Source organism: Sciurus carolinensis, chromosome 1 (genome assembly GCF_902686445.1).
Source record: "Sciurus carolinensis chromosome 1, mSciCar1.2, whole genome shotgun sequence".
In the NCBI taxonomy this organism is placed as follows: Eukaryota; Metazoa; Chordata; class Mammalia; order Rodentia; family Sciuridae; genus Sciurus; species Sciurus carolinensis.
Window position 1 is genome coordinate 105752133 of NC_062213.1, and position 15147 is coordinate 105767279.

Sequence of the window (15147 nt, forward strand, 5' to 3'; positions counted from 1 at the left end):
CTTCAAACCACCCCTTTTCCATGCTCTGACGACCAGTCATTATGGCTTGAAAAGCACATCTGACTTCTGTCCTTCCCTTATATTTCCTTTAAGCCTGGTTTGAATCAGGACATAGATAAGGACAGTGCTAATGCTGTGCTTACCTCTGAAGTCCCCTATTTTTCACATGCAATTTCTAGCAAGTTTAGTTAACTAGTTTTCCTAGACCTTTGCTATAGTTTTGGTGTTCAAAGACCCATGTGGCAAAGGGTTGGTCACCAGGGTGGCAATACTGGTGGAACTTTTAGGAAGTATGGCCTAGTGGAAGATCTTTAAGTCACTGAGGGTGTGCCTACCATTGTCATCAAGTACCCCCACCACAAGTTTAAAAGCAATGAGTCCACCTGTTCATGGACTGGAATTTCTAAAACCATGAGCCAGGGCTTGGGGTGTAGCTCAGTGCACTTACTTAGCATGTGTGAAGCTCTGGGTACAGTTCCTAGCACCACAAAAATATAAATAAAAAATTAAAAATAAAACCACAAGTCAAAAGAAACCCTTTTATTTTAACAAGTTACTTATCTCAGATATTTTGTTACAATAGAGAAAGCTGACTAATAAAGAAAAGTAGTACTGAGAAGCACAGCCATTGACCACAGCTTTGCCTATGTAGAGGAGCCTTTGGAACTGGCTCACAGGAGTTTGTGAAAGTTTGGAAAAGCAGGCTAGAGAACACCTTAGAATGCTGTAAGCAGAGTTTAATGAGTGAATTGGATAAGGGCTCAGAAGACCAGAATGCTGATATAGACAGCAAAGGTTATGCTAATGAGGTTTCACATGGAAATGAGGATTCTACCAGGAACTGAAAAGGTCATCCTTGTCAGATTGAAGCAGGAAAAAAATTTTTTTAAAAAGATGCATTTTATCCATGTCCCGATTCTTTGCAGGAGGCCAAGCTTAAAGGTGTTAGACTAGTTTATCTGGTGGAGAAACTTTCAAAGCAGCAAAGCACTTGGGCTGCAGCATGAACAGGGATGGTGAATTCAAAAGCTGGAAGGAGCCTGAGTCCCTGAGAACACTGGGGGAGGACTGAGGGGCTGGTAGACTCTTTGTGAAGGCAGAGTTGACAGGACTTGGTGAAGGAGGGGATGTGATGGCATGGAGTGGGGAGAGCAGCACCTGAGTTTTGAATGTCAGCCACTGGGTGGTTGGTTGTGACATTTATGGAGATGGAAAAGGCTGCCAAAGATGTCAGGTATGTGATGGGAAACCAAGAGCTCTATTTGGACCTGCTTATAAAACATGTAGGTGGAGATGCTAAGCAGGCGTGTGGATATGTTTCTTGAGGTCATGGGAGAGGTAATGAGGGTTTACAAAACTGCTGGAAGGGCTGGGGCTCAGGACACTTCCGCACTCAGAGAGGGAGTTAGATGATGGGAAACATGATCCTCTAAAGAGTGGGACATGGCCTGCTCAAGGGAAACCTTGCAGGGCTGCCAGACCCTGCGGAAAACTCTCTGAAGCTCTGCAGTTACTAATTTTATGAGGAGGAGACAATTAAGCTCACTCAGAGTTGGAAATTTTCCAGGAGTACTATAAGAGGCAAGAGGTACCAACTAAGGGTATTTGCAGAGGAGTGATTATTATGATAATGTAATATATGTTGGCTAAAAAAAAAAAAAAAAAAAAAAAAAACAAGCTATGGGGGAGGGGTGAGTAATAAACAACTATTGCCATTAAGAAAATACTTTTTATCTTTAACTTCTCTACTTTTCCCATTCTTGCCCTGGTGAAAACTGGTTGTCTCCAAAGGAAGTCATTGGGTGACATAGATCCTTCTTAGCTGGAGGTTGCTTTTCCTTTTCCATCCAGGGACCCAAGTGCCTAGGATGGGAGGAGATATACAATTTCAAAAATAACAGCTCATCTGAAGATTATATTATCTTCAGGTGGTAATGTAACCCACTACCCATCTGAGGCACAGATGCTAGCTTGTTTTGTAACATTCATTCTTACCTTCTTCTATACTAATAACAGGTGGAGCTGGGCAGATGACCACTCTGAATGAAGACCAGATATCCCAATCCCTTACAGGTAGGTATGGCCATGTTGTCAAGTTCTAGGCAATGGGATCGGTTGATGACCCCCAAGAATCTGTCTACAAGTGGGCTGATCTTCCCTCTCCCGCTTCCTCCTGCACACTGTTTGGAATGCCCATGAGCTCTATCTGGGGACATAATGAAGTGGTCAGGCAAGAGTGATTATGAAGGCAAAAGTAGGAAGGAGTCTGAGTCCCTGAGAACACGGGGGAGGCCCTAATTCTTCAGACGGACCTCAGAGGCAGTCAGGTTAAGAACCCTACCCTGGGTTTTATCATCTTCAATAACAGCATTATCTCTAAAACCTTGACTCTGAGCCTCCCACACTCTCAGATTGCCACCCCTTACTTCCCTTCCTCTGTGTCTTCACAACATTCGCTCACCTCTTTAAGACCTCCAGTTACCAAACTCTGTGTTAAGTATGGCTGTCACCAAAACGGTCAAATCATGTTAATATGCCTTGATTTAAGGATCTGGGAAAGAAAGGAAGTTATTTTTAAGTTTCATATAAAAGAGATGAAAAAAAATTCTGACATTTGAAGGAGAAATTTTGTTTTATAAAAAAATAAATAAATGAAAATTTTATTTTGAATAATTTCAAGGACGAATTTTTAACTCATGAGGAATGTCTAAGGTGACATTTTTCCAGGTCTAAAAAATGAATTCATATAAGATATCAGGGTGTCCTAAAAAAGACAGGATCGTGTCAGCTACAGGGATGTCCAATTTCTTAACAATGAACAAAGAACAAGTCCTAATGTTACCTATTTTTAATACTTTGAAATTCAAGGTATCCATACTTTTATGTTTTTCATGTTCTTACCGCTTGTTTTCATGCTTTTAAAATCTGGCCTACAACTTTAGCATTGATCATTCTGCACTTCAATTTCTGCTGTCTGCTTATGTGGCCAAGTATTTAGGCTCACACTGATCTGTTTTATGCTTAATAAGAAATGGCTAATTTGGCTACTCTATCATCAACTATTCTGTTGGCCACATTTGCAGAACTTCTCAAAACCATCAAAATGGCTATAATGCCACCCTTCCAGCAACTGGATAGCTGTCAACTTGGATAGCAGTTTTAGGAAGAAATAGCCCATGAGATGTTTGATCAGCAAAATCCAAATTCTGATTCTCAGGCTGCCAGTTCCAAGTGTCAAAAGTAATTTCTAGTAATTTTTCTTCAAGTCAGTGCTGGTTGGGATAATGCATCTCCCTATTTCTCCAGAAGCACATACAGGAAGTGAAAGACAAGTTGAAAAGTGGGATTTTTGTTTTGTTTTGTTTTGTTTTGTTTCTTTTGTGGTGCTGGGAATTGAACCCAGGGAAGCTCTACCATTGAGCTACATCCCCAGCCTTTTTTAATTATTATTTTTCGAGACAGGGTCTCACTAAGTTACTGTGGCTGGCCTCGAGTTTGTGATGCTCCTACCTCAGCCTCCTGAGGGGCTGGGATTACTGGTGTGGATGCCACACTTAACCTGAAAAAGTGAATTTTTAAAAAGCAAATTAAAGAATATGAAGCTGGACCCAGAAGAGCTCCCTAACAGATCTAGATGAATTAGAGATGGTTGGTGCAGGGTGGTCAACTCAAGAATTTAGAACAATCTGATGACAACTAGATTTCCAAAGCCCCACCCACAATATGCTCCTCAGATTCTGGTTTAAATGTTTTGTTTCACTTTCAATTTTAACTATTTTTCAAACAGCATTTAAATGTTAATCATATACCTACTATGTGATCTAAAGGCTTGATTTTGTCAAAGTTCAGACAAAATATCCTGATAACATCTGTAAGTCCTACAGTATTAAAGATGTATTGGGACAACTTACTTTTAAAGTTTTGGAAGAAGGTTACCCACCAGAGTAAACTCAATTACTAGGTCATTTTCTTGCCCTGTTGGTCAATAATTAGTGCCAGGGTAAAACCTGAACCAGTCTATCACCAGCACACTAGAAACTGAACTATAATAAACCTAACTATGATTTTCATTCCCAAGAAATGTGTTTTTTATGAGAATTTAGGTTTTAAAAGCACAAATTTGTAATTCATTCAAGTGCTTACTGTCTAGAGATTGTTAAGGTGATGTCTCTCTTACTACTTTTAATGGCAGCCCAAAATCTAAAGCCTTAGAATTATGTTTTATACTAATAAATTTCAAATCGAAAAATCACTTGCAAATTAAAAAAGCAAAAAGTCCACTTTTCACACATATTGACAGAAAAGGCAGTGTATAAAGACAATGTCACTTAGGCTGACCTATCTAAATCTATTTTTGTTTTATAACCAACATCTGTATTTTTGTTCATGTGCTCACCACAATCACTAGATTGAGTTCATGAGTTGAGCATTTATTATATTCAGCTTTCAAAACGAATTTGAGGGCCATACCACTAAAAGCTCTGATACGATCATTCACTTGTCTAAAGAAAACAGACCTGAGAAGAAATCAGGCACAACTAGGGCAGAAGCAACAGCAGGTGCCTCTAACATAAGAGATGAAAGGAACATAAATATGGCAAATACAGGTGTGAGCACTGCACCAGGTGTATGCAGAGCCTTCCAGCTCCAAAAGAGGAAAAAGGTGGGCGAGCAGAAGGGAGGACGACTGAGACGGAGTTACTCTTGGCTGGGTATTAGTGAGGCACTTGGGAGGGTTTTTTTGTTTAATCTTTGGATTGCTACTGCTTAGAGGCTGAGAATAAACGGCATGTCCCAATATGGATAAATTACCAGTGTCTGTCAAAAAAGTTGCTCTGGCTGCAATACACAGTATGGGATGCAGGTGGCAACAGGCAGCAGAAAGGCCCAGGAAAGGTCATTAGCGACCCAGACCAGCCCTGGGCAGGGTGGGGGTTCAAGGACTGAATGGATTCAAGCTGGACATGGCGATCTGGAGTTCAGAGGGGAGATCTGTGCTGAGCTGTCCATGAATAAGACTTACTTGAAGCCACTAGAATGGAGCACAGATGGAGCGAGGCTTGAAGATGAGCTTTAAAGGAAGTCAAGCATCTCTCTTGAATTCATCAAGCTTCAATTTATGGAAATGTCACAAATCAATCATTTTTTGACATGGAAGAAATATCATAATCTGAAAAAATAAAGTATAACTTTAAAAAAGGATTGTGTGTTTATATAATTCTAAAAGTAAAATGACCAGCTGAGTAATAAAACATATAGGTTCCAAAGTCAGGTCAAATAGGCTACTGCACCATGCAACCAAATGATTTGTAACAAACCAACTTTCACACATTACTCCTCTCTCATCCCCACAGCCTCCCTTTGTACAGAAAGTACAATAGACTGGGTAAAGATGCTATTTTGGGGGCTGCTTTTGGGTACAGCTCAGTGGTAGAGTGTTTGCCTAGCGTGCACAAGGCCCTGGGTTCGATCCCCAGCACTGAAAAAAACAAACAACCAACAACAAAAAAAAACACTATTTTTTAACCCTCAGAATGCATTCCGTTCAGGAAACTACAGAGAAAAAAAATCAATATTAGAAGGAATACTAGGAACAAGTTAATCCTTGACTTAGAGTAACAGAATCAGGTGCTGCTAAGAAGGAAGGGAGAGGGAGAAAAAGGAAGGTGGAAGATATATATAGGAAGCGAGAGTTACATGGCCTATGCACTCGGGAAACAGTGCAAAGAAGGCCGAGGTAAGGGAGAAGAAAAAAATGTTTTAAAGTCAACTTCCAAAGAGGTTTTCAAGGTTATTTTTTATATTTGGCTGGTCTTTTTTCTCAGAGTTTATTTCATTCCACAAAATGTATTTTAAATACAAATACCTAATAAAATGGTTATTTTTAAAACTGTACTTGTATTGTTCCTTAGGGTCTGTATGACATCTGGTGTACCCACATGACACAAAGTAACTGACCCTAGGTTTCTTTTCCTTCCTCTTCTGAAACACCGTGTGCCTCATCCTTCCCTACAGTACCAGAACACAGAGAGTGTAACAGATGTTTCTTAAGATGATCATGAGGATCAGGAAGACTGATGAGCACGAGGGACCTGTACTAAATCCAGGAGACACCCAGCCTGTATCTGAGCAACTTCTCATTGGCTCGGTTAAGATCAGAAGGTTTGTCTCTGCTTCAGTTTTCTCATTACCTAACCACCCCCCCCATTCTTTCCTTCATTTTCTTATTCTTCTAGTTTATGATGACATTTCATGCAATAAAAATGGATGAATGTGCTGTAAGCACAGACGACTCTAACACAGGGGGCAGCGATGGTAAATAAAACATGATTGGCACTAAGCTCTTACAAGCATTGGTCATTTTCCTCCCCTATGTGGGCTTTGCCCTTCCTGGTCCTGCCCGCCTCACTTTGGTCCAGGACCTGTGACTGACCCTGCATTACTCACAAATGAATAATGTGGGGCCACGGCCTGCAGAAGTCCAGGTGAGGGCATGACTACCAAAAAGAATAAAACAATTTTTCATTCCACTTTTGCCAGGAAGTCTGACCCTGACAAGAACTGACTATTCCTCACACGGGCCCTGTCTCTCCACTCCCACCCCACCTCACCACCTGGGTGACTCCCACTCATCTCCAGGACACTCCTTTAATCTTGTCTGACTCACCACAGCAGAGTTGACCCTCAGTCCTATCTGCCACAACTCTACTTTTGCTTCTAACATGATGCATGGTGAATCCTGTGTTCACTGCTCTCTCCCTCTGATGCTTTGCACTTCTTAAGGGCATACTTGTATCCCAAGTGCTAATCTTACAGTGTCTGCCAGAACTCATTTCATATTTCCTGAATTATTTATGGAACAGGAGTCACTACGATAGTCTTACAGGCATCTTTACAGACAACATCTCAATGCCGCGACTTCAAGCATCGAGGTTTAAAATTTATAGGCATTCAGTTATACTGAACTGGTCATCTCCTTGGAGCTACTGGATGACATTCTCAAGAAAGGAAATAGAGGGAGATATGGAATTTAAGGGGTTTTACTTCTTCCTACAGTCAATTTGCCATCTATAATACTATGGTTTTATCTGTAGCCACTGAAAGCACTTAATTGGTTCACAAATACCTCTACTGAGAGGAAAAACATATGATCATGCAAAAGTAAGAAATAACCATTTGACCCAGCTATCCCACTCCTTGCTTATACCCAAAGGATTTAAAATCAGTATACTACAGTGACACAGCCACATCAATGTTTACAGGAGCTCAACTCACAGTAGCTAAACTATGGAACCAACCTAGGTATCCTTCAGCAGATGAAAATGTCGTATATATACACAATGGAATGTCACTCAGCCTTAAAGAAGAATGAAATTATGGCATTTGTAGGTCAATGAATGGAGCTGGAGAATATCATGCTAAGCGAAATAAACCAATCCATAAAAAATAAAGGCCAAAAGTTTTCTCTGATATGCAGCTGCTAATTCACAAAGTGGGGGCAGTAGGGAAGAATAGTTACTTTAGATTAGGGGAAGGAGAGTGAAGGGAGGGGACGAGGGATTGGGCATAGAAAGGATAGTAGAATGAATTGGACATTATTACTCTATGTGCATGTATGACTACATGACTGGTGTAACTACATCATGTACAACAGAAAAATGAGAAATTATACTTTATTTATGTATAATGTGTCAAAGTACATTCTACTGTCATGTATAACTAATAAAAAAAAATATGCCATGAAAACTTGGAACGAACCCACCTTTAGACCCAGTTATTCCACTCCTCAGTTTATACCCAAAGAACTTAAAATTAGCATACTATAGTAATGCAGCCACATCAATGTTTATAGCAGCTCAATTCACAATAGCTAGATTGTGGAACCAACCTAGATGCCCTTCAACAGATGAATGGAAAAGAAACTGTGGTACATATACACAATGGAATATTATTCAGCCATAAAGAAGAAGAATATTATGGCATTTGCTGGTTAATGGATGGAATTGGAGAATATCATGCTAAGTGAAATAAGTCAATCCCCAAAAACCAAAGGCCAAATGTTTCCCCTGATAAGTGGATGATGATATATTATGGGGGAGGGGGGAGGGGGTGAGAGAAGAATGAAGGAACTTTAGATTACATAGAGGGAAATGGTGGGGGTATGAAAAATGGTGGAATGAGACAGACATCATTACCCTATGTACATGCATGATTACACGAATGGTATGAATCTACATTATGCACAACCATAGAAACAAAATGATGTACCCCATTGGTGTACAATGAATCAAAATGCAGTCTGTAAAAAATTTAAAAATAAACAAATAATTTAAAAAAAAAAAGAATAGGCCTCTTATGCGTAGAATGTGCACATGTCAAAGGTCTGGGTGCTCTTTAATGAGGGAAGCAGCAGAATATAAGACTGCTTCAAAGAGTCCAGTAGAGACAAATATTTACAGTCAAAGAAAGTAACAATGCTAAAATAAGGTAATTTAAATGACAGAACTGTTTACAGGGCAATAAAACTGTAACCTTTGGGGATTATCTTATCTATGGGTAGAAATATTTTTCTTTCCATGGGATAAAAGATAATTGCATTGTGGTCAGATAAGAATCATTTTCAACAAATTAATATTCATCCTTCCAGAGTTGTAGAATCTAATAAGTAGTAAATAGTGAGTCAAACACCCATGCGTGCCTCCAGAGAATGCGCTAATCCTTGGGTGGGCCTGTTAGGTAGTGTTCCAGAATGACACAGGACATATGGTCCTGTTGCCTATTTCCAAGTTGTTGATCTTTTTTCCTTAACACTCTAAAAGACAAATAAACTGTCTCAAGTTCCAAAAGTTTCACAAAAGTGTCACAAAAGTTTCAGTTTCATTCCCCATTTTCAGAGGATTTGGCAGTCTTAGCTTCCTCTGGTTATCACTTCAATTGTCTGCTTTGTAGTGGTCAGCTTTAAGTCAATAGGACCAGACAATAGTCAGACGTTAATCCGCGTGTTGCAAGGAAGGTATTTTGAGAATGTGGTTAAGGTCTACAATCAGTTGACTGATTGTAAAACAATGTGAACAAATAAAAGTCCAGAGGTCTTAAAGTTCTTGAGAAGAAAAGTAAGATTCGCCACAAGGAGAAGCAAATCTGCCTTAAGACCATAGCATCAGCTCCTGTTGGGGGAGTTTAGTCTGCTGGCCTTCACTGTAGATTTTGGACTTCCCAGCTCCCACCAACACCTAAGCCAATTTCTTGAAATCTTCTCACCCCTCTCTCTCTCTCTCTCTCTCTCTCTCTCTCTCTCTCTCTCTCTCTCTCTCTCTCTCTCACACACACACACACACACACACACACACAGGTGCACACGCACACACAAAGAAATACACACACATATCCTACTGACTGTTTCTTTGGAGAACCCTGCCAAATGAGCTGTCTTTGCTGAATACTGAACACTTCCCCCAACCCTTGCCAGCCCTCTTGGTACCTGTGGCTGCCAAGTGCGTGCTGCATCAGGAGTAGCCATTACCACACTTCATTCGTCCGAGGCTGGGTTTGAAAAAAGGTACAAGTAGAACTAAGGCCCCTTGAGAAAGAAATTCTGTCTGTGGGGGTAGCTTCAGTCCATGGCAGGAGTTCCAGGCTGCTGTCCTGATGGCCTGGCCCTGTGGACTTCATATTGACTTACCCAGCCCCCACAACTGCACAAGTCAACTCCTTGCAATAAATATTTTCATGTATACTTCCCACTAGTTCTGTTTGCTCTTGGTGAACACTTACTAATAAGGCAGAGTGAGGGATGGTGGCTGTGGTAATATTTGGTAAAGTAGTTTTTCTTTTCCTAATTAGTGTTAGGGTTCTCCAGAGAAAAAAAATCTATACTATCTATTCAGATAAACGAGAGGCTTTATTCTGGGAATGCGCTCACATGATTTAGTGAGAAGTCCTACTGTACATTGTATGCAAACTGGTGAACCAGGAAAGCTGATATTACAATTTAGTCCAAGCTGGATGACCTGAGAACCAGGGGAACTGATAGTGTGACCCCAGTTTGAGTCCAAAGTCCAGAGAACCAGGCTCTCTGATATCTGAGGCAGAAGCAGACACATTTCCCAGCTAAGGAAGAGAGAATTTGCCCTTCCTCTGCCTTTTTGTTGTACTCACATTCTCAGAAGATCGAACGATGCTTCCCACTTTGGTGAGGATGATCGTTACTTAGTCTACTGATTAAAATGAGAGTCTCTTTGGGAAACACCCTCACACTACACTCTGAAATCACTTAGCCCAGTCAGGTTTGCACTTAAAATTAATCATCGCACTTTTTATGAATAAAAACCCAGGCATGATACCTAATTGTATAATGAGCATCATTTAAATGGTAGCAGTTATTACTATCCTAGTAACCAGGGAGAAACCACCTAATCTAGAATTCAGTTGGGTTTCAGTGGACTTCTGAACTCTAGTTATTTCTGCTGGAAAAGTGGTCCATATTTTATTGGTGAATGATGAACTAAGGGACAGTCCAGACCACTGCTATTATTCATTTTCCCTCTGACACAAGTCCAATATTATAATAAATTTTCCCCTGAAAAACTATGTTTAGTTGAATAGGATCCCAGTGGAGGGAACTATAGAACTTTCACATGGGCATCTGTCATTTACAATTGCTCCATCTTTCAAACATCTCTCCACAGTTTGGTATTTTTCACATGGTGTATTCTGCTTTCTCAAGGATAACTTGGCCTTTCCTCCTTGTATTTTCCAGTCTCCATTGCTGCCTTAGGACACACATGTGCTTTAGACCCCATTGGCCAAATTTACCGAAGCATGACTTGGTTTGAAATGAGTTGCATAAGGCTGGTCCTGAGGAGTGGCAGAGGCAGTGTGGATTTGGGATGGGATTGAAAAACAGCTCCCTTATCACAATTCTGCAGCTCTGGATTGTTCCTGGAAGTATGGTCTAGGACTCAATGCTTCAGCCCTCCCAATGATTCTGCAATTTATATAGTAGCTTATCATAAATTCCTTGCTGTACAAACTGACAAGAGAGGATTCTATTGTCAGTAACTAAGAATCTTGACTGAAACAAATGACTTGGGACAAGGGAGATGTTTTACACCACTTTGCTGAATTGATTATATATTTTAAAATTTAAATTTATTTTTAATTTGGATGTAAATTATGCCCATTAATGAAAATTTTCAGACTATAAATAAGCATAAAGTGAATTGTAGGAGCCAAAGAAGGAGGTTTTGACCACGTGGTTCCCCTGAACAGTCTTCTTCCCTGACAACTTGGTCAGAAACTTCTTGAGGGCAGGTCTGCCCAATGTTGACTGTGCTCCCTGCCCAACTGCCCGCTGGAAAAGATATCCCGAAATGACTCCCTACCAACCAACAACATAAATATAAGCTCCTCGGGGTGTGAGTGCCCTTTCCCGGGGGCTGCTTTGTGACTTCACTATAAGAAGTTGGAAACAGATAATTCTGTGGTGGACCAGTATTTGATGGAAGACAACTATGCCCATGAAATGCCACCAGATGGAGTCCCTTCCTTTCATCAACTCAGACCCACTCCGCAAGCACCCCCCTTGAAATTCCCAGTGCTCAGAACCCAGTGGCTTGTTCCTTAGGTAACAATGGGGCTTGGGCCCTCAAAAGACCCCCATTGGTGGACAGGTTAGTGGGTGAGTTCACCGTTTCCAGAGCCATAGACCTGGTAACAACACTCAGCATCATGGATTCCCAGAAGGAGGACTTTGGCCTTCCAGGCACGTGGATCCTCCTGTACTTTGGAGTCATGGGGCTGTGTTCTGTGATAACTGTCTGCTTCATGGTTTCTTCATTGGAGGAAGAAGGTGTGGCGGGAGAGGCGTGCCCAGCAGTGGGTGGAGGTGATGAAGGCTGCCAGCTTCACTTACTGTCCACACCTCTATTGGATAAACAAGAGGCGGCATTGTGGTTTGAATGCGGCTATCACCACAGCCCCTCCCGAGGCCGTTACCAATCCTGACTTTAAAGTGGAGATTCTGGATTCGACATGGGAGTCAGACACCTCTGAAGGCGAGGGTTATGCCTCCAGAGGAAGCAGCTCCCCCACAGAGTCCCCTGTTCTGCATCAACCTGCTCTGGTGGTCCCAGGGCAGCCCCTATCTATTCGGATGCCACAACGCTGGGTCAGATCCCCACTCCCCATTCCCACCTTTCTGGAGACCCGTTACCCCACCCCGCCGCAACCTAGCTCCCCGGCTGCCTCCTACCCATTGGACATCTGCCCTCAAAGGAACGTCCATTTCTATTCCCTTCCCACGCTGGACTATGGGGAGAACTGTTTCAATGAGAAGCCTTTTGCTTCACACCTTCAGCTTCCTCTCATGAAGGTGGGAGCTTTAGGGACGAGGACTACTAGTAGAAAATGGGAAATGAGAGTCCATTTGGATGTAATGTTATTAAAGATATTTGAAAAGTCAAAAAAATAAAATAAAACTTTCCTTTTTAAAAAAATAAGCATACAATTAAAAATAAGTCATAATTCTCTAGTCTGATTCCCTAGAGATAATTTTTTTAAAGTTCAACCAATTAACTTTTAATTGACAAATAGTTCCATGTACTTTTAGGGAACAGTGTATCCATGTATACATTATAAAATGATTCAATCAAACTAGTTAATGTCCATCACCACACCAATTTATCATTTGTGTGTGTGTGGCAAAAAAGTTAAAAATCTATTTTAGCCATGTTGATAGAGGTAATCATTCTTAAGCATCTCCTTGAAAATTTTAGTGCATGTATCGTAAGGAAGTTGAAACTTTCTGGAGTGTCAATAATTGAGTATGCTGAAATAAACTGATAATAGGAGAAAAGCTTGCAAGTTTATTAATGCACACATGTGCCTGGGAGCCATATAAAATATGAAATTAAAAGAAGGGCCAGAGGGTTGAGGCTTAAATACTCTTTATAGGACAAAGGGGAATACAGGGGTGTAGGCAATCGTAGAGGGGTAATGCATGATTTTTAGGGCAGATGAACAGGCTCAATTAACAGATAATGGCCTTGGATACAGTTCCTCTGTGGTCTAGGTGTGATGTTTGATTTTTAGACTCTTCCTCCATGAAATGAGTGTTCTTTCTTGGTAAACAAAGTTTCTATAAGAAGATTGAGGGACTTTGTGCTCTTCTTTGGTGGATCTGGTCTTTAAGTAGATAAGGGAACTTCAGAAAAAAATTCATGGAGAATCTGCTGGTGTCCAAGTGCCTTTAATTTAAAATGACCAGTGTGTCAAGGTGCCGTATTTTAGGGCATCATTTTCTAAACTGTATTAGTAGACTCCCTTCCTCATTTTTTAAGCTCAAAATGGACATATTTCTCTATAACTTGATTTTAATTTACTTAACAATATATCATAGATATCTTTCTAAATCAGTATCTACTGACCTACGTCATTTTTTATTTATTCTAATTAAGTGGCACATATACATATATATGTGTATATATATATACATACATATATGAATGATAGAATATTACTCAGTTATAAAGAAGAATGAAATTATGGCATTTGCTGGTAAAATGGATGAGTTGGAGAATATCATAATAGAATAAGCGAAATAAGCCAACCTCATTTTTAAAATGATTTTGTGATCATCCACCATATGAATGTGCCTTAGTTTATTTAAACAGGTCCTATAGATGGACACTTGCATACTCCTGCTGTTAAAATGCTTCTATCAACACTTCTTATAAGTTGATACAGTGATGTGTCTATGAACAGACACACACTTGTACATTTGTATAAGCTTACTTATAAAATAAATTTCTCAGAATGGAATTGCTACATCAAAGGGTGTAGAAATTTTAAATGTTGATAGATATTGCCAAATTTCCCTCCAAAACTGTTGCCGATATGTATTTTATGCTCAGCAATTTCCCCTGAAGCATTCATGAGCTTTAAACTATAGCAGCTGGATTTTTGTTTGTTTGGTTGTTTTTAGAATTCCACCTCTTAAACATTGCTTTCTGAGTTTATTTGCTTACTCAAACAAAAGAATAGAGGCAAGGGGATGGAAATGAGAATGAACAGGAGGACAGACAGAGCTAAGGATTGAGAAGGCTCAAAGCTCAGGGAGGGAGCTTGAATAGGCAATGCACTCACCAGAAGTTCCCTAGACAGTGCAACCTGCAGGAGTTAAGTGTCATGCTACACACAATAGACACAACTTATTGAAATAGATCCAAACATATTACATAGGAACTATGTGAAAGCAACCCCTGGAACATGTCGTGTCCCAGGATTGGTTCAGTGTTCCAAATGTGAACAAAGCAATCTATGTGCATTTCATGACTTTGGTACAACACCTGAGATCTGGGTTATATCTGGCTACAGATCCTCCAATACCACCCAAGTTTTCAACTCCACTAGCTTGACAATCAGGCTGTGTTGTCTCTGGCTTTTCAAGAAAATGAACACTTCATAAATTTTCAAGTAGTTCTGATTTTTTTCAGGTATTGTCTGCATATGCTAAAGAGATTAATCCTTTTGTCTACACCATGGAATCATCTTAGAGTCTCTTCTGATCCTCTGGATGACTGTAATGGTGTCTTCCCTGGTTGTCAATACCCAAAGAAGCAATTATACTATTGGACAGTTTGTGGCAGAAATGGCCTCCATGCAAGGGTGGAGTCTGTTGCTCTTTCCTTTGAATCTGGACTGATTTTGTTGTCTTCTTTTACCAATAAGTAGCATGGAAGTGACAAAATGCCAATTTTGGAGCTAAGGCTTCAAAGTCCTTATATACTTCTTTCTCTGTCTCGGATCTCTGCTTCTACCATGAGAACAACCCAGTGCTAGGCTCCTGGATGATGAGAGACCACATGGAGCAGAGCTGAGTCAGTATACTTGTCCTGTTCACTGCCCTCAGGTGGAAGCTTAGCTGAAATCAACACTATAGTTGTCCCATACCTGACCCCTGAGTGAGCCCCACCAAGCTAAGTCAAGACTTGAACTGACCAGGCAACCCAAGGATTTATGACAATATCGATTATTGTTTGATACACTGAGTTTGCAAGTTGTTTGTAATATGGTATTATGATAATGGATAATATGTTAATAATGTCCTTCAAGAATGCCACAGTGCCATTGGTCCAGCAGCTCTTA

General features: G+C 40.4%; 1 protein-coding gene and 1 non-coding gene across 4 annotated transcripts in view; one reads left to right on the forward strand and one right to left on the reverse strand.

Moving 5' to 3' along the window:
- Positions 1–15147, reverse strand: part of Slc22a15 (solute carrier family 22 member 15) — an 82395-nt gene that overhangs the window by 39578 nt on the left and 27670 nt on the right. The gene's annotated exons all lie outside the window — the stretch shown is intronic.
- Trnaa-agc (transfer RNA alanine (anticodon AGC)) lies at positions 5412–5486 on the forward strand. The gene has a single exon. It is a non-coding gene; the product is annotated as a tRNA-Ala (tRNA).